The 19,736-nt window shown below is 44.9% G+C and overlaps 1 pseudogene across 1 annotated transcript; it reads left to right on the forward strand.

Annotated features, from left to right (window-relative positions):
• The first annotated feature begins 14,209 nt into the window (after nucleotides 1–14,209).
• LOC307095182 (large ribosomal subunit protein uL5-like) lies at nucleotides 14,210–14,745 on the forward strand (annotated as a pseudogene). The gene has a single exon. The product of its transcript is annotated as a large ribosomal subunit protein uL5-like (transcript).
• Nucleotides 14,746–19,736: the final 4,991 nt, after the last annotated feature.

Consider the following 19,736-nt stretch of genomic DNA (forward strand, 5'->3'; position numbering starts at 1 on the left):
CGATTTTTACTCGCACATGGACATTCAGTAAGTCAAAGGAATAAACCATGTAGAGGCTGGGTTCAGTCAGCCAAGCTTGCATGCATCTCCATTAGGGAACATATTTATTTTAAGCTTATTAATGTAAACAATTACATGAAAGCATTCTGCTTTCATGCATTAATATCAAGAACAGGACATTTTGTTTCTCCTTTTTCAAGGTCCTCTCCCTTCTGTCTGATGGGACAGCACTTCTCTATTTGTGGTCTGATTGTCCCACCTTCCTCAGAAGCACCTGGGAACTTGTTAAACATGCAGACGCCTGGGTTCCACTGAATAAGAATCTCTGGGAGCGGGGAAGAAGGCAAGAATAGATTTTTAACAACTTTCTAGTAGATTGTTTAGTATCCTAAAGTTTTAAAATCCCTGAGCTAGGGATAGAAGTTCAAACAGCTAACTCATTTGGGCAAAAGCAAACAAGTTAGGCCATGGATTTGCTGAAGCCCAGCAACCAGAGATGGGTGTGCTGGTAAATGTTTAACAGTAAGATCTCCAGGGGAGAGCCCCCATTTCTAGCATTTGCCATTTTCATCTCTCACTATAGCCAATTTCAAGCTACTAGTATGACATCACCTGATATGGGCTTGAGAAGAGACGCACAGTAGTACACTGTTATGTAACATTGCCACCATAACAGACATAAATAATCTCAAGATCATAAATAATAGTAAAATGTAGAGAAATAATTAGGAAGTGATGTGTTGTCTTATTATAATTTATCTTTGTCTTTATTATAATTTATAATTTAACTAGAGGCCCGGTGCATGAAATTTGTGCACTGGGGGAGGGTGTCCCTCATCCCAGCCTGAATCTTCTCCAATCTGGGACCCCTCAGGGGATATCCGACTGCCGATTTAGGCCCGATACCACAGGGATCAGGCCTAAACTGGCAGTCGGACATCCCTCTCACAATTCGGGACCGCTGGCTCCCAACCGCTCGCCTGCCTGCCAGCCTGATCACCCCCTAACCACTCCCCTGCCACGCTGATCAAAGCCTAACTGCCCCCCTGCTGCCTTGATTGCCCCCAACTGCCCTCCCCTGCCGAATCAGCCGCCCCCAACTGCCCTACCCTGAAGGCCCGGTCCCCCCCAACTGCCCTCCCCTGCAGGCCTGGTTCCCCCAACTGCCCTCCCCTGAAGGGCTGATCACCCTCAACTGCCCTTCCCTGCAGGCCTGGTCCCCCCCAACTGCCCACCCCTGCAGGCCCAGTTGCCCCCAATTGCCCTCCCCTGCAGGCCTGTTTCCTCCCCCCAACTGCCTTCCCTCCCCTGCAGGGCCAGTCGCACCCAACTGCCCTCCCCTGCAGGCCTGGTTGCCCCTAACTGCCCTCCCCTGCTGGCCTGGTCACCCCTAACAGCCCTCCCCTGCTGGCCTGGTCACCCCCAACTGCCCTCCCCTGCAGGCCCAGTCACCTCCAACTGCCCTCCCCTGCAGGCCTGGTCACCCCCAACTGCCCTCCCTGGCAGGCCTGGTCTCCAACTGCCTTCCTCCCCTGCAGGCCCAGTCACACCCAACTGCCCTCCCCTGCTGACTTGGTCACCCCCCAACTGCCCTCCCCTGCTGGCCCAGTCACCCCCAACTGCCCTCCCTTCCCTGCAGGCCCAGTCGCATCCAACTGCCCTCCCCTGCTAACCTGGTCGCCCCCAACTGCCCTTCCTCCCCTGCAGGCCCAGTCGCACCCAACTGCTCTCCCCTGCAGGCCTGCCCCCCCCCAACTGCCCTCCCTCCCCTGCAGGCCTAGTCACACCCAACTGCCCTCCCCTGCAGGCCTGGTCCCCCCCAACTGCCCTCCCCTGCTGGCCTGGTCCCCCCCAACTGCCCTCCTCTGCTGGCCTGGTTGCCCCCAACTGCCCTCCCCTGTAGGCCTGGTTACCCCCAACTGCCCTCCCCTGCTGGCCTGGTCACCCCTAACTGCCCTTCCCTGCTGGCCTGGTCACCCCCCAACTGCCCTCCCCTGCTGGCCTGATCACCCACAACTACCCTCCCCTGCCAGCCATCTTGTGGTGGCCATCATTGACCACATGGGGGTGGCCATCTTGTGCGAGGGCATGAGGGTCAATTTGCATATTATCTCTTTATTATATAGGATTTTATAGGATTATGACTAACAAATAGCTTGCTAATTTAATGATTGACCCTCACAGGTGTTATAAGCTGGCACCAGCACACCCAGCCTGCAACCATTCTTGAAAGACACAACCCTCCTTTGGCCTGTGGACTAATCTTCACACATGAGCAATCTGTTTGGCCACCCAGAACCTATTAGGCAGCTACTTTAGCCTCATTTAGTGGCCTGCCTCTAGCCTGACATAAGAAAAAAAGGCCACAGGTGGTTGGGCGTGTGTGTATGCCTGCAGGCCAGAGGCAAACTGTCCTCTGCATCTTATACTCTAGCATCAAGTAGGATGAGGGAAACAGGTGTGCTTAGAATGCAGTCCTGGGCCTCACCTCAGACCTTCTGAATCAGAATCACAGAAGTCAGGCCCAGGAATTTGCATATTTACAAACTTATCAAGCAATTCTGCTAAGAACTAAAATTTGAGAATCCTGGGTTGGAGCAGCTGTAGTTAAAGATAAGTACACTTTCCCTGGCTAGGTGGCTCAGTTGGTTGCAGCATCATCCCATACACCAAAAGATAGCGGGTTTGATTCCCAGTCAGAGAACATACAGGAGACAACTGATGGATATTTCTCTCTCACATCAATGTTTCTCTTTCTCCCTGTCCCTCTCTCTGTAAAATCAATAAAAACGTGTCCTTGGGTGTAGATTAAAAATAAATAAATAAAAGGTGTGATAGTAGCTGTCAAGTTATGGTATGAATCTTATGGTATATGAAATATATCTTCATAAAGCTATTACTAAAAAATAAAATTGGGAATGGGGTGGGATGTATGGTTTTTGGAATAACTACTGACTGCCCCCCACCCATTCCTAAAAGTGAAGTTCTGAAAACATATATATATTGGATAACAAAGTATTACAAAATTTAAATCAATTCTTCTGCATGCAAATAGGTTAAATTTATTTTTAATAGCCAAGTTTTCAAGGATATCTTTAAAATGATGGGGCATGCCCTGCCAGCATGGCTCAGTGGTTGAGCATCGACCTATGAACCAGGAGATCACGGTTTGATTCCCAGTCAGGGCACATGCCCAGGTTGCAGGCTTGATCCCCAGTGTGGGGTGTGCAGGAGGCAGCCGATCAATGATTCTCTCTCATCATTGATGTTTCTGTTGCTTTCTCCCTCTCCCTTCCTCTCTGAAATCAATAAAAATATATATATTTTTAAAATATGATGGGGCATGCCAGGGAGCAGCATGTGTTCTGGCTCTGCCATTAGCTTTCTAACTTTGGGCAAGTAGCTTTCCCCTTCCTAGACTTCTTTTTCCCTATATGCAAAACAAGAGATTGGACACAAGAATAGTTCAAGTCCTTCCAGCTCTAACTGGTGATCTCACTGCCTAATTAGTGTAGTTGGTTTTTATTTTCCCTTCAGCAATCAGTTTTTAGGCCATTGTATACTAGCTGTACTGGTTAATAACTGCCCTCCCCTGCTAACCTGGTCGCCCCCAACCGCCCTCCCTCCCCTGCAGGCCCAGTCACACCCAACTGCCCTCCCCTGCAGGCCTGGTCCTCCCCCAACTGCCCTCCTCTGCCGGCCTGGTCACCCCCAACTGCCCTCCCCTATAGGCCTGGTTGCCCCCAACTGCCCTCCCCTGCTAGCCTGGTCACCCCTAACTGCCCTTCCCTGCTGGCCTGGTCACCCCCCAACTGCCCTCCCCTGCTGGCCTGATCACCCACACTACTCTCCCCTGCCAGCCATCTTGTGGCTGAAATTCGACATTTTTAAAAGTAAAAATATCCATGATGTTAACACCTTCAGCAAATTTGACATAAGAAGTTTTGAAGCTTGTTGTCAATACAACAAAATAGCATACATATCAAATCGCATATATATCAACACATGTGTAACTCCATCTCTGTAAAAAAAATCAATAAAATACATTTTTTTAAAAAGTACTTTATTCAAAGTAGTGTCCATTGCTAGCTACACATTTCCCCCATCTTTCAGGTAATTTGTGGATACCGTCCCAATAGAACTTTTCTTGTTTTGAGGAAGACCATTCAGAGACCCAATTTTCCACTTCTTCGTACGTTTTGAAGTGCTGCTCAGAAAGTACGTGTGCCATCAATCGGAACAAGTGGTAATCTGAAGGAGCAATATAACAAAATAGCATACATGTCAAATCGCATATATATATCAATATATGTGTAACTCCATCTATTGAAATAAAAACGCATTATTAACCGGTACACCTAGTAATTTCAGTTCTCTCCACTAGAGGGTAGCCAGAGAAAGGAGATGAGCCTCAAAACAGTTACTTGTGTAGTTGTATTCTTTGTAGCCAGTCCTGACCCCCCAAAAAAAAAATTGGTAGAAGGAATTGATATTACATGGCAAAAATAAAATTTAGATTTCTGTTAGTTTCATTTGTCTTAGCTATTGTGCTTTTATATTACACAAAGAAATTATGAGGGGTTTTACATAATTTTCTTTTATTCAATATAAGGAGATCAAGTATTTACAGGCTGTCTATCCCCAGCTAAGAAGTTTAATCTTTACTAAATCAATCTTCAACCCACCCCTTTCCCATTCTTTTTACTGGCATTTCTAATAGTATCGAGAATTTTGATCAGGAGACTTCACTGATTTCCATTTACTTACTAGAAAAAGTTCCCGCTCTATGGACAACTTTCTAATCAAGTTGGTTTCCCATTACTCCCCATGAATTATCCTGTACCCCAGAGATGCACCTTTCCATAAAAATCCCACAGACATAGCCTTGGTGTTTGGCAGGCTGATCCAGCTGTGGTTTATTAGAAAGAGTCACAAGCTGGAGTCAAAAGATCCTATTGCACAGAACTCTTTGGAGAAATGGCTGATTTCAGGGCTAGGCAAGGTAGGTACTACATGAGCCTAGAACATATTATGCCAGAAATTAAGGAAGTACTCAAAGTAGATGATGGGTTATGTCACAAGGACAGAAACCTGCTTGAAAGGGCAGTAGGCCAAATCAGTGACAATTTGAGAACCGAAGTACAGCGAAAGCCATGAGTCCAAACCAATAATAAACAGATAAATAACTAAATAAATAAAATGGAGGTGACAGGAGGGGATCTTGTTTACAGTAGAGAGTAGAGTGCAACTGCTGAAGGTGAAGGAAGTGCTTGAGTTGGAAAATCAGCATTTTGCAACCGTCATGTTAAATATTGGTCAGATAAGAATCATTGACTTTTGATTAGGAGTAAGGTATTTGCATGGTCTTGTATTGCTTATTAATTGCATAGTAAAACAACTGTACAGTGAAAAAAATTGAACACCTTGACGAAATGATCAAATTAACATAACCAGTGAGATGTAGGTAGACAAAGTGAATCTCTAAATGTGAGACCCTAAGAAGAACCCAGCATCACCTTTGTAATATTTCAGCTGAGAATGCATCACTTGAATCTAATCATGAGGAAACATCAAACAAACCCCAACTAAGACACCATCTGTTGAAGGGAAAAAAAGGGGGGAGAGAACTGTATTCTTCAAAAATATCAGTGTCATAAAAGACAAAGAAAAACTGTGGAAATGTTCACAGATTAAAGGAAATTAAAGAGACATGACAATTAAATGCATACCTGATCCTAGACTGGATCCTGTACAAGAAGGGGGATAATATGATAAAGGACATCATTGGGTTATTGACAAAATTAGCATACAATGGTAGATTACATAAAATTATGTAAACATTAAATGTACTCAAGTTGATAACTGTGCTGCAATCATGTAAAGGAATACCCCTATTCTTATGAAATATACACTGAAGTATTGGGTCATAAATTATGTAACTTATTCTCAAATGGTTCATAAAAATATGAATCTGTATGCTGAGAGAGAACACATGGGCAAATGAGTTATAAGGGTAATAATAGGTAGTCTCTGTACCATTGTTATTCCAACTTTTTAAAAATTATTTCTAAATGTAAAAGCTTTAAAAAATATATGTGGTTGCAAATCCTGACCAGGCCCCTAATATCTCTACAACCACAGGCACCGTATATGACTTCACAGCAGAGGCAGTTACCAATCATTGAGCACTTACCATGGACCAGGCACTGTGGAAAGCATTTTACTGCATTATCACAGTCTTCAACGCAATACTTGAAGAGAGATTTAACCTGGTTGTATAGATGAAACAGGCTCAGAGAAGTTCAGTAACTTGCCCAGGATCATCTAGTTATGTGGCAGTGTTGAAATTTGAACCAAGGCCTGATACTAATACCCTATTTCCAAAGAAGATAATAATCATACTTTTTCTCTTTTTACAAAGCAATCATTATATTCTAAAATACTATTTAGCTAATTTATTTAAGATTGTTAATAATTTCTGTCTCTCCCCGCCCCCCACTGCCCACAGGGGCAGAGGTCTTTGTCTAGTTTGTTTATATTTTTAAATATATTTTATTGATTTTTTACAGAGAGGAAGGAAGAGGAATAGAGAGTTAGAAACATCCATGAGAGGAAAACATGGATCAGCTGCCTCCTGCACACCCCCTACTGGGGATGTGCCTGCAACCAAGGTACATGCCCTTGACCAGAATCTAACCTGGGACCCTTCAGTCTGCAGGCTGACGCTCTATCCACTGAGCCAAACCGGTTAGGGCTGTCTAGTTTGTTTAATGATAGATTCCCAGGCATCTGGAATAATATCTGGCACCTAGTAGGTACTTAGTAATGTTGGATTTGGGGGCGGGGATTTTTTGTTTTGCTTTGTTTTTTTGTTAATCCTCACCCGAAGATATTTTTTTCCATTGATTTTTAGGGAGGGAGGGAGGGAGGGAGGGAGGGAGGGAGGGAGGGAGGGAGGGGAAGGGGAAGAGAGAGACTTCGATGTGGGAGAGACACATCAATTGATTGCCTCCTGCACATGCCCTGACCTGGGCCAGGGACCAAACCTGCAACCCAGGTAGGTGCCATTGACTGGGAATTTAACCCGAGACCCTTTGGTGCTCAGGCCAATGCTCTAACTACTGACACACACTGGCCAGGGTGGATAATGTTTTTAATAAAGAGTAACACCTTAGAAATGTTGAGAAGATTAAACTAGATGATGTATAAATAACACATTTATATCCTATGCCTTGAATTTTGAACAAGTTTGTAACTTTTATTTTATTTTATTGTTTAAAGTATTACACATAGTAGTGCATATATCTCCTTTTTGTAACTTTTAAGCAGAGTCCCTATCAGTTCTCTCAAAGCTTTGGGAGTAACAAATCTCTTCTCCTCAGATAACAAAGGTGGAGAGGCCTCTACCTTGTGTTCTTGTGATCAGAAGACAGCCAGGCCATAAGACATACTCGGCTTGCATCTATGAAATACCTTAAAGCTACTAAATTACTGGAAACTTTTTCATAACAAGATACAATTTTAAAATACGGATAGTTTCCAATCTTTTTTAACTCCTGGACACTGGCAAGGAAACCCTTCTTTTCCCAAGGAAGACAGATTTTCCATGCCATTGGAAATGAAAATGTGATAGTAATATCTCCATTCTAGGGGCCCAAAGAGTCTAACAAATGTTGAGGGATTGGTGGGAGGTGGAAACTCAAGACCAGACCAAACAACACTGAGATCTCAGGCATGTTCTTAGTACATCATGCTGGCCCCACTTGAAGGAGGAAATAAAAAGAAAGAATGAGAAAAACATATGCCAGCCAAACAAAAGTAAGCAGTAGTCTGTGATTTTCATGACAGCAGTGTCTGCTTTTGCTAACTGCTTAATCCCAGCCCCTAACCCAGTGCCTAACATAGAGTAGGTACTCAGTAAGTATTCATAAACTGATGGACTATCAACTTTTGTTGCAGTAACAACCCCCCCCCCCAAATCTCAGATACAACAAATCTTTCTCTCTTGCTTGTGGTTCTGTGGGCTGTCTGTGGGCCTACAAGGCTCAGGGATCCTGGCTTCTTACTAGTAGGCTTGGGTTCAGGTCTGCTCCTCACTTCAGGCCCCACACCAAAGAGAAGCAGCTACCTGTACCATATCATCTTTTAGTGGGTGGCAGGAGTATAAGAAGGAGGCAAAAAATACAAGATACTTCTTAAAGCCTCTGTTCAGAATTTATATACTATCATTTGGGCTCATGAATATCAGCCAACTGGAATCATTGCTCAAAATAGTTCACATGAACAAGCTCAAAATTGATAGAATGGGGAAATATACTCCACTTCTACTAAATGGATGAACTACAAAGTTGCACAGCAATGCATGCATGCATATGTATAATTCTATTGTACAGAGAAGATAGAGATGAGAATAATAATACAACATTACAGACACTCTTGTCCATACACCAGAGCAGAGTAGAGGTGGCTGAGAAGACCTGTTTATGTTATTCTGATTAAAATTATTCATGCATTTGTGGCTTATTTAACTAAGACATATCTCTTGCTCTGGGTAAGAGTCCTTGAGGGCTGGGATGGTGTCAGGTTTGGCTCATCATTGAACCCCCAGAGTGTAGAACAGTGCCTAGAACAGTAGTAGCTGCTTAACAAATATCACTGAAATAATGGATGAATAAATGAGCATCTCTGGCCCCAGCCAGTTTGACTCAGTGGATAGAGTGTCGGCCTGTGGACCAAAGGGTCCCGGGTTTGATTCCAGTCAAGGGCACGTACTTCGATTGCAGGCTCCTCCCAGGCCTGTGCCCTGGTGGGGGCACATGCAGGAGGCAACCAATCGATGTGTTTCTCTCACATCGATATTTCTCTCGGTCTTTCCCTCTCCCACTCTCTCTAAAAACCAATGGAAAAAATATCCTTGGGTAAGGATTTAAAAAAAACCCACACAAATAAAATCCATGTATAAAAAAATAAATGAATAAATAAATAAAGATCTCTGTGTTCCATTAGAGTTTGTGCATGCACCACCTTTCTTCGTAGAATCTCAGAGTATTTCACAGTTAAGTCAGAGAAGTTGCTTTGCAATCATTTCAGAGAACATAGGTCACTTTAGTATTTGAAAAAAACAAATATTACAAAAGGACAAAGTTTATTCAAGAGATTCTAGAAGAGGAATCTACAAGCTGGAATTAGGTCTGACTCTGCAATTACAGAATGTATCTGGAAAGCCTTGATGAGAGGGCTCTCTGGTATTTATCTAGCAAAGCTGTGTAGAGATAACACATTACCCAGTCTTGCATAAAATCTCCAGGATGTAAACCAAGTAGGCAGATAAGAAAAACTCCTTTCACAAGCTTTGAAGGGAAAAGAGAAATCATTACTGCTCATTTACTTAATCATGTTCAATAAATCTTGAGTTATTAAATAAAATGGGCCTTATTCTTATTCCCCTGAGGGCTTCCTGTGTAGTCAGATTTAGATGTTCTGTGAAGAACCTAATTGTTCAGATACAGGGAGAAATCAATTGCCTACCTTACAGAGGAGCAAAAATATACCTTTCCATACTTAGCACATTTTCCCACAGAAATATCCCAAAGCAGAGGTGAATGAATGCTATAAGCATAACATTCAATTGAAGCCTTGGATTTTTAAAAATATATTTTTATTGATTTCAGCCCGAAACCGGTTTGGCTCAGTGGATAGAGTGTCGGCCTGCGGACTCAAGGGTCCCAGGTTCGATTCCGGTCAAGGGCATGTACCTTGGTTGCGGGCACATACCCAGTAGGGGTTGTGCAAGAGGCAGCTGATCGATGTTTCTCTATCATCGATGTTTCTAACTCTCTATCCCTCTCTCTTCCTCTCTGTAAAAAATCAATAAAATATAAAAAAATAAAAAAATAAAAATAAAATCATGTTCAATAAATCTTGAGTTATTAAATAAAATGGGCCTTATTCTTATTCCCCTGAGGGCTTCCTGTGTAGTCAGATTTAGATGTTCTGTGAAGAACCTAATTGTTCAGATACAGGGAGAAATCAATTGCCTACCTTACAGAGGAGCAAAAATATACCTTTCCATACTTAACACATTTTCCCACAGAAATATTCCAAAGCAGAGGTGAATGAATGCTATAAGCATAGCATTCAATTGAAGCCTTGGATTTTAAAAAATATATTTTTATTGATTTCAGAGAGGAAGGGAGAGGGAGACAGAGATAGAGACATCAATGATGAGAGAGAATCATTAATCGACTGCCTCCTGAATGCCCCCCACTGGGGATTGAGCCCAAAATGGGGGCATGTGCCCTGATGGGGAATCAAATCTCGACCTCCAGGTTTGTAGGTCTATGCCCAACCCTGAGCCATGCCCTGAGCCACACCGGCGAGGCTGAAGCCTTAGATTTTACTTTAAAAATCCATGCAAATGTTGCTTTTTATTCCATAACTAGAAGCCTGGTGCACGAAATTCGTGCACGGCGAGGGGTTGTCCCTCAGCCCAGCCTGTACCCTCTCCAATCTGGGACTCCTGGAGGGATGTTCGACTGCCCGTTTAGGCCCGATCCTGGCGGGATCGGGCCTAAATGGGCAGTCGGACATCCCTCTCACAATCCAGGACTGCTGGCTCCCAACTGCTTGCCTGCCTGCCTTCCTGATTGCCCCTAACCGCTTCTGCCTGCCAGCCTGATCACCCCCTAACCACTCCGCTGCCAGCCTTGTTGATGCTTAACTGCTCCCCTGCCAGCCTGTTTGCCCCCAACTTCCCTCCTCTGCCAGCCTGGTCACCCCTAACTGCCCTCTCCTGCAGGGTTGATCACCTCCAACTGCCCTCCCTTGCAAGCCTGGTCCCTCTCAACTGCCCTCCCTTGCAGGCTGGGTGGCTCCCAACTGCCCTCTCCTGCTGGCCATCTTGTGGTGGCCATCTTGTGTCCACATGGGGGCAGGATCTTTGACCACATGGGGGCAGCTATATTGTGTGTTGCAGTGATGATCAATCTGTATATTACTTTTATTAGATAGGATAGAGGCCTGGTACAGGGGTAGGGGCCAGCTGGTTTGCCCTGAAGGGTGTCCCTGATCAGGGTGGGGTTCCCTTGGGGCGTGGGGCGGCCTGAGCAAGGGGCCTGTGGTGGTTTGCAGGCGGGCCACGCCCCCTGGCAACCCAAGGGGAGGCCCTGGTATCTGGAATTTATTTTCCTTCTACAATTGAAACTTTGTAGCCTGGGGCGGCAGCCATTTCTGGGGCGGCAGCCATTTCTGTGGCAGTTAATTCACCTTCTACAATTGAAACTTTGTAGCCTTAAGCGGGCGAGCCCAGCCAGGGTGTGCGGAAAGCTTTGCTTCCCCTGTTGCCGCCGGCAACCCTGGCCTGCTCTCTCAAGCTCCATTCTGCCGCCATTTGTTTGAATTTGTTTACCTTCTATAATTGAAACTTTGTAGCTTGAGTGGAGGCTTAGGCCTGCAATGGCTATGGAAAGCTTGGCTTCCTCTGTTACCTGGGAAACCTTGCTCTCTGTGGCTGTAGCCATCTTGGATTGGGGTTAATTTGCATACTCGCCCTGATTGGCTGGTGGGCGTGGCTTGGCTGGTGGGCGTGGCTTATGTAGCGGAGTGATGGTTAATTTGTATATTACCATTTTATTAGAGAGAATACGTCCAAAATGGTTGTAATATAAAAATACCATTTAAAAGTACACATCATCTAATAAAATGGACACTCCAGGAAGATGCTTCTTGTTGCTTTATATATGGCCCCTTCTCCATCCATCCTACCACACTCTTCCCTAGGCTTACTTATCTTTGAGAAACAAGCCCTTTGATCCTTGAGCTAAAAGCTGTTAACCAGATTATAATGTTTAGATCTTCTTGGTGAGACTTTGCCACCTCATACAGGAGGGAATTCTTAAAAGGGATGCCAGAAGGAAGTGGAGGGTCTCCTAAGCAAGTGAAAATCAAACAATCAGAATCAACAAAAGGGAAATATTACTTCAAGTGTCTTGGGGGAATTTCTCCAGGATCTCTGTTGTGACTGGTATGAAATGAAGCAGTGATTGGCTATTCTTCCCCCATGGCCTAATTTGGGATGTCACTCTAAAATTCCATGCCTCAAATCCCCACCCCCACAGAAATCACCCAATTTGTTTGCACAATGGAAATGTGTCTGCCTGGTGGGGTATAGGCTATCCACAATATTAGAGAAGCGGTATCTTTTTGTGATTACAAGAGTAATTCATATACATTGTTTAACAAACTAGAAAGGATAAAAATAACGGGGAAAACAAGCTAATGACCCAAAGCATCCCCATTTTAGCATATTTAAAAAAAAATATTTCTTACTGATTTGAGAGAGAGAGAACGGGAGAGAGAGAGAGAAACATTGATCAGCTGCCTCCTGCAAGCCCCCTACTGGGGATCAAACCTGAAACTTGGAATCAAACTTGTGACCTCTTGGTTCATGGTTTGACGCTCAACTACTGAGCAACACTGCCCGGGCCTCTTTTGGCATGTTTTCTTTCAGCTTTTCTTCTGGCCTTTTTAAAAAACATAATAGAGATCATACCACATAGGTACACTTTTATCTTGACTTCATCTCTTTAACATTTTCCCGTGTCCTTAAATATTCCTCTAATAATATTGTGTAACGATAGTACATTATCCTGGTATCGAGGTATGCCATAATTTACTCAATTATTCTCTTAATGTTAGAGGTTTAGATTATTTCCAATTTTTCAGCTTTCTAAATAACACTTGGATGAATATCTTTGTGCACAAATTTTTGTCTGTATTGTTATGGTAGTGTCTGAGAATGGAGACTTAAAGTACTAGTATATGCACATTTTTGCCCAGCTGGTATGACTCAGTGGTTGAGCATCAACCCATGAACCAGGAGGTCAGGGTTCGATTCCCAGTCAGGTCACAGCCCAGGTTTCGGGCTTGATCCCCAGTGGGATCATACAGGAAGCTGCCAATCAATGATTCTCTCTCATCATTGATATTTCTCTCTCTCCCTCTCCCTTTCTTTCTCTGAAATGATGATGGAGTTATGTCTTGGAGGTACAAATAGCTGGTTTATATGTTGATGTAGACAACTGAGTCAAAGAATATGAGTGGTTTCTGCCATAATTTTGATCTCTTTCTAAAATAATCTCTTTATTACAATAAATATAATTCATATTGATTTAATCTTTATTTAGAAAGAGGCAATATACAATTTATAATGAGATTAAAAAAACAACCAAATACAATTCAACATCTTTATTAAACCTTAAATATCATCAAGCACGAGTTAACATTTCTCTTTCCTTTTCTTTTTGCTCACGATGCTTAGGGTGTTATTCACCAAAGAACCTCATCTCTAATACTTTTTACCAGTCTTAGAAAATACTTAAATTATTGTTTCACAGCAAAAGAACAACCAACATAATTCATAGGCAACCTACAGAATAGGAGAAAATATATGCAAACCACATATCTGATAAGGGATTAATACTAAAATATATAAAGAATTTACACAACTCAACAGCAAAGAAAATAAAACCCACAAATAATCTGATTAAAAAATAGGTAGAGGAACTAAATAGACATTTCTCCATGGAAGACATACAGGTGGCCAATAGACATGAAAAGATGCTCAACATCACTAATCAACAGGGAAATGCAAATCAAAACCACAGTGAGATATTATCTCACACATGTTAGAATGGCTATTATAAAAAAGGTAAGAGATAGCAAGCTAGGAGGATGTGAAGAAAAGGGAATTCTTGTGCACTGTTGGTAGGAATGCAAACTGTGCAGCCACTATGGAAAACAGTATGGAGGTTCCTCAAAAAATTAAAAAACTACCATATGATCCAGCAATCCTACTTCTGATTATATAACCACAGAAAATGGAGACAGGATATTGAAGAGGTAATTGCACCCCCATGTTCACTCTAGCATTATTCACAATAACCAAGATATGCAAACAACCTAAGTGTCTGTCAATGGATAAATGAATAAAGAACATGTGGCATGTATATACAATGTAATATTATTCAGCCACAAAAAAGGTCATCCTGCTATTTGCGAAATGGACCTTGAGGATAGTACGTACTATGCTCAGTGAGATGAGTCAAAGACAAAAACTATGCTATCACATAGGCATGGAACCAAAAAAAGCCTAACTTGCCCACCCCCCTAAAAAAAAAAAAAAGAACTCGCTCTCTTCCTGTCTCTCATCATGGCGCAGGATCAAGGGGAAAAGGAGAACCCCATGAGGGAACTGCACATCCGCAAGCTCTGCCTCAACATCTGTGTGGGGGAGAGCGGGGACAGACTGACTGGGCAGCCAAGATCCTGGAGCAGCTCACGGGCTAGACCCCTGTCTTCTCCAAAGCCAGATACACCGTCAGATCCTTTGGCATCAGGAGAAATGAAAAGATTGCTGTCCACTGCACAGTCCATTGGGCCAAGGCAGAAGAAATCTTGGAGAAAGGACTAAAGGTGCGAGAGTACAAATTACGAAAAAATAACTTCTCAGATACTGGAAACTTTGGTTTGGGGATCCAGGAACACATATATGTGGGGATCAAATATGACCCAAGCATTGGTATCTACGGCCTGGACTTCTATGTGGTGCTGGGTAGGCCAGGTTTCAGCATCGCAGACAAGAAACGCAGGACAGGCTGAATTGGGGCCAAACACAGAATCAGCAAAGAGGAGGCCATGCGCTGGTTCCAGCAGAAGTATGATGGCATCATCCTTCCTGGCAAATAAATTCCCGTTTTTATCCAAAAGGCCAATAAAATGTTTTCAGTGAAAAAAAGAAAAGAAAAGAAAGAACTCATGGACACGGACAACAGTGTGGTGATTGCTGGGGTGGTGGGTTAGGGAGCAGGGAAATGAAGGAAGGGTTAGGGAGATAAATGGTGATGGATGGAGACCTGGGGTGGTGAACACACAATGCAGTGTACAAATGATGTGTTGTAAAATTGTGCACCTGAATCGTATGTAATTTTGTTAACCAGTGTCATCCCCAATAAATTCAATACAAAGGAAAAATAATAATAAATTTAAAAGCCTAACTTGTAAAACCAGAGAGTAGAATGGTGGTTACCAGAGGCTGAGGTTAGGGGAATTGAGAAGATGTTGTTTATGGGTACAAACTTGCAACTATTAGATAAATAAGCCCTGAAGATCTCATGCGCAGCCTAGTGATTACAGACAACAATACTGTATTATAAACTTCAAAAGTTGCTAAGAAACTAGATCTTTACTGTTCTCACCACAAAAAAGAAATAATAATTATGTGATGTGTTGCTAGGTGGTAATGATATTGCAATATATCAATGTATCCAATCAGTGCATTATACACTTTAACCTTACACAATGTCAATTATATATCAATAAAAATAAATTAACTTTTAAAGAGGTAAATAAAAAATAAAAGTAAATGAAATGAGAGAGCACTTCCAGAAGCAAGAAGAAGCAGTGGAAAAGCCATGAGGTAGAAATAAGTGTTGCATTTTCAGAGGTTCTAGTCAAAAAGAGCCTTTTGCTTAGAGAACAGGGAAGACATGCTCTGAAGGATAGAGCAACAAAGCCTGATATTCGACTAGCATCTTCTAGGGCAGTGATGGTGAACCTATGACACGCGTGTCAGCACTGACACGCGTAGCCATTTCTGATGACACGCGGCCGCTGAGGTGGCCGCATGCCGAGGATGAAACATTTGCTGCTACTGAGGATGAAACATTTGCAAAATAATGTTTTTTCCTCAAAGTGACACATTACCCGAGTTATGCTCAGTTTTTGGCAAAGTTTGACACACCAAGCTCCAAAGGTTGCCCATCACTGCTCTAGGGGCTGTGGACAAAAGAAGTATATACTCACACGTACTAAATTAGGGTGATATCCTATCTAATAAAAGAGTAATATGCAAATTGACCATCACTCCAACACACAAGATGGCTGCCCCCATGTGGTCAAAGATGGCTGCCCCCATGTGGACACAGATGGCCACCACAAGATGGCCAGCAGGGGAGGGCAGTTGGGAGGGACCAGGTCTGCAAGGGAGGGCAGTTGTGGGTGATCAGGCCAGCAGGGGAGGGTAGTTGGGAGAGACCAGGCCTGCAAGGGAGGGCAGTTGGGGGCAATCAAGCCTGCAGGGGATGGCACTTAGGGGTGACCAGGCTGGCAGAAGAGGGAAGTTGGGGGTGACCAGGCCTGCAGGGAAGGGCAGTTGGGGGGGACAAGGCCTGCAGGGGAGGGCAGTTAGGGGTGACCAGGATTGCAGGGGAGGGCAGTTAGGGGAAAACGGGTTGGCAGAGGAGCACTTAGGCATCAATCAGGCTGGCAGGGGAGTGGTTAGGGGGTGATCAGGCTGGCAGGCAGAAGCGGTTAGGGGCAATCAGGAAGGCAGGCAGGCAAGCAGTTGGGAGCCAGCAGTCCTGGATTGTGAGAGGGATGTACCAGATTGGAGAGGGTGCAGGCAGGTCTGAGGGTCACACACACCCGTGCACGAATTTCGTGCACCGGGCTTTTAGTTTATATATAATTTTTTTAGAGAGAGTGGGGGAACATTGATGTGAGAAACATCAATAGGCTGCCTCCCACAAATGCCCCGACCAGTGCTTTGAAACAACAACCTGGGTACATGCCCTGACTGGGAATCAAACCCACAACTTTTTGGTGTACTGGACAACACTCCAACCAACTAAGCCACACCGACCAGGGCTATAATAATTTTTTAATTTTTATTTTTATTGAATTATTTTAGAGAGATGAAGGGGAGAGAGAGAAAGAAACAGAGAGAGAGAGAGAGAACATCGATATGTTGGTTGCTCCACTTATTTATATATTCATTGGTTGATTCTTACATCTGCCCTGACTGGGGATCAAACCCACATCATTGGCATAATGGGACAATGCTCTAACCAATTGAGCTACCTGAGCAGGGCTTAGGGTAATACTTTATGTATAGTTTTTTAAAAATCTCACTTTAAGAAATTTAATATTAGCATTTTTCAAAAAATTGAAGAAAACATGATTTTTAAATGGATATACTATAATGGATTTAATACTTATATTGAACATGTAGATTTATTTCTAATTTTTCAGGGTAATGTTATTCTACAATTTTTTAAAATAATGTTGTGATTGAGATAACTATCCTATACTAGAGGCCCGGTGCACAAAATTCATGGACGGGAAGGTGTGTCCTTCAGCCCAGCCTGCACCCTCTCCAATCTGGGACCCCTCAAGGGATATCCGACTGCCCGTTTAGGCCCGAGGATCAGGCCTAAACAGGCAGTCGACATCCCTCTCACAATCCAGGACTGCTGGCTCCCAACTGCTCACCTGCCTGCCTTCCTGATTGTACCTAACTGCTTCTGCCTGCCATCCTGATCACCCTCTAAACACTCCTCTGCCAGCCTGTTTGCCCCTAAATGCCCTCCCCTGCAGGCCTGGTCACCCCCAACTGCCCTTCCCTGCAGGCCTGGTCACCCCCAACTTCCCTCCTCTGCCGGCCTGGTCACCCCTAACTGCCCTCCCCTGCAGGCTTGATTGCCCCCAACTGCCCTCCCCTGCTGGCCATCTTGTGGTGGCCATCTTGTGTCCACATGGGGGCAACCATCTTTGACCACATGGGGCCAGCCATCTTGTGTGTTGGAGTGATGGTCAATTTACATATTACTCTTTTACTAGATAGGATAGAGGCCTGGTGCACAGGTGGGGGCCAGCTGGTTTGCCCTGAAGGGTGTCCAGGATCAGGGTGAGGGTTCCCTTGGGGCGTGGGGCGGCCTGGGCGAGGGGCCTGTGGTGGTTTGCAGGCCAGCCATGCCTCCCACCGACCCAAGCGGAGGCCCTGGTATCTGGGATTTATTTATCTTCTATAATTGAAACTTTGTAGCCTTGAGTGGAGGCCTGGGCCAGCCAGGGTGTGCGGAAAGCTTGGCTTCCTCCATTTCCGGGAAAACCCAAGCCTCCTGCTCGCTCCGTGGCTGCAGCCATCTTGTTTGGGTTAATTTGCATACTCGCTCCTGATTGGCTGATGGGCGTGGCTTGTTGGTGTAATGGAGTGATGGTTAATTTGCATATTACTCTTTTATTAGATAGGATAATAAAAGGCTAATATGCAAATTGAACGGTGTAACCATTGGTCACTATGACACGCACTGACCACCAGGGGGCAGACGCTCAACACAGGAGCTGCTCCCTGTGGTCAGTGCACGCCCACAGGGGGAGCGCAGTGGCAGGAGCATCTCCCGCCTCCAAGGCAGCACCAAGAATGTCCTCTGGGGATCGGGTCTAAGCCGTCAGTCAGACATCTCCCAAGGGCTCCTGGACTGTGAGACGGGGCAAGCTGGGCTGAGGGACCCCCTCCCTGAGTGCACAAATTTTCATGCACAGGGCCTCTAGTCTATATATATAAACAGCCAGGGTAGTAACATCCAAAATGACCAAAGGCTTGACCAAATTCCAGGGTGCAAATGCAGCAGGTGAGCGGGCTTAAATGCTGACCTCTCGGAGAGAGAAAGAGAGAGAGGTGGGGCTGATCAGCAGCGGCAGCAGCTACTGGCGAGGCCTGGAGAGAGAAGCAGGGTGATCAGACCCTGCTTCTCTCTCCGGGCCTCACCTTCAGCCAAGCCTCTCTCTCTCTCCCAGAGGCCAGCAGTTCAGTCCACTCACCAGCAGCCTGAGGTGGCTGCTGATCAGTCCTGCCTGTCTATGATCAGGCTCAGAGATAGGCTTGGAGATTCTGACTGGCATAGAAACCGACTAATCAGAACCAAATCTGGGTGAATTGTGAGGAGCCAATGGCTGCCTAGGAGGCAGAGCTTTTGATGCTGACTGGCATAGAAACCGACCAATCAGAACCAAATCTGGGTGAAGTGCGAGGAGCCAATGGCTGCCTAGGAGGCGAAGCTTTTGACACTGACTGGCATAGAAACTGACCTATCAGAACCTACTCTGGGTGAACTGTGAAGGCAGAACCTAAGGTGGGGGCTGAGGAGGGGTTTTAAGGGCAACAACTTTTTGGTGTAAGGTGTAAGAAAGTGATTCAATTTTTTAATGACCAGTTTGGCAGTATAGTGCATATGGCTGGCTATCAGTCCAGATATAGAGATTATGTGTTTTTGTGTGCCAAGAGCATCTCCTCCTGCTGAAAAAGGCTTCCCCCCAATTTAAGCAATCTTATCCTATATAATCTATCTATACTAATAAAAGGGTAATATGCTAATTAGACTGGGTCTACCGACCATCTTCCAGATATCCAACTTCCTTCCGGACAAGGCCATGGTGGTGGGGCCTGCGGCAGAGGCAGTTAGGAGTGATCAGGCTGGCAAGGGAGGGCAGTTGGGGGCGAGATCAGGCCGACAGGGGAGGGCAGGTGGGGGCAAGATCAGGCCGGCAGGGGAGGGCAGTTAGAGGAGATCAGGCAGGCAGAGACAGTTAGGGGCGATCAGGCCGGCAGGGGAGGGCAGTTAGAAGCAAGATCAGGCCAGCAGGGAAGGGCAGTTGGGGGCGATCAGGCAGGCAGAAGCAGTTAGGAGTGAGATCAGGCCAGCAGGGGAGGGCAGTTAGGGGCAATCAGGCAGGCAGGCAGAGGCAGTTAGGGGCGATCATGAAGGCAGGCAAAGAGGTTAGTGGCGATCAGGCTGGCAGGGGGGCAAGGTAGGGGTGATCAGGCTGGCAGGCAGAGGGGTTAGGGGTGATCAGGCAGGCAGGTGATTGGTTAGGAGCCAGTCATCCCGGATTGTGAG

This window comes from Cnephaeus nilssonii (genome assembly GCF_951640355.1).
Source record: "Cnephaeus nilssonii genome assembly, chromosome: X".
NCBI classification, from domain to species: domain Eukaryota; kingdom Metazoa; phylum Chordata; class Mammalia; order Chiroptera; family Vespertilionidae; genus Cnephaeus; species Cnephaeus nilssonii.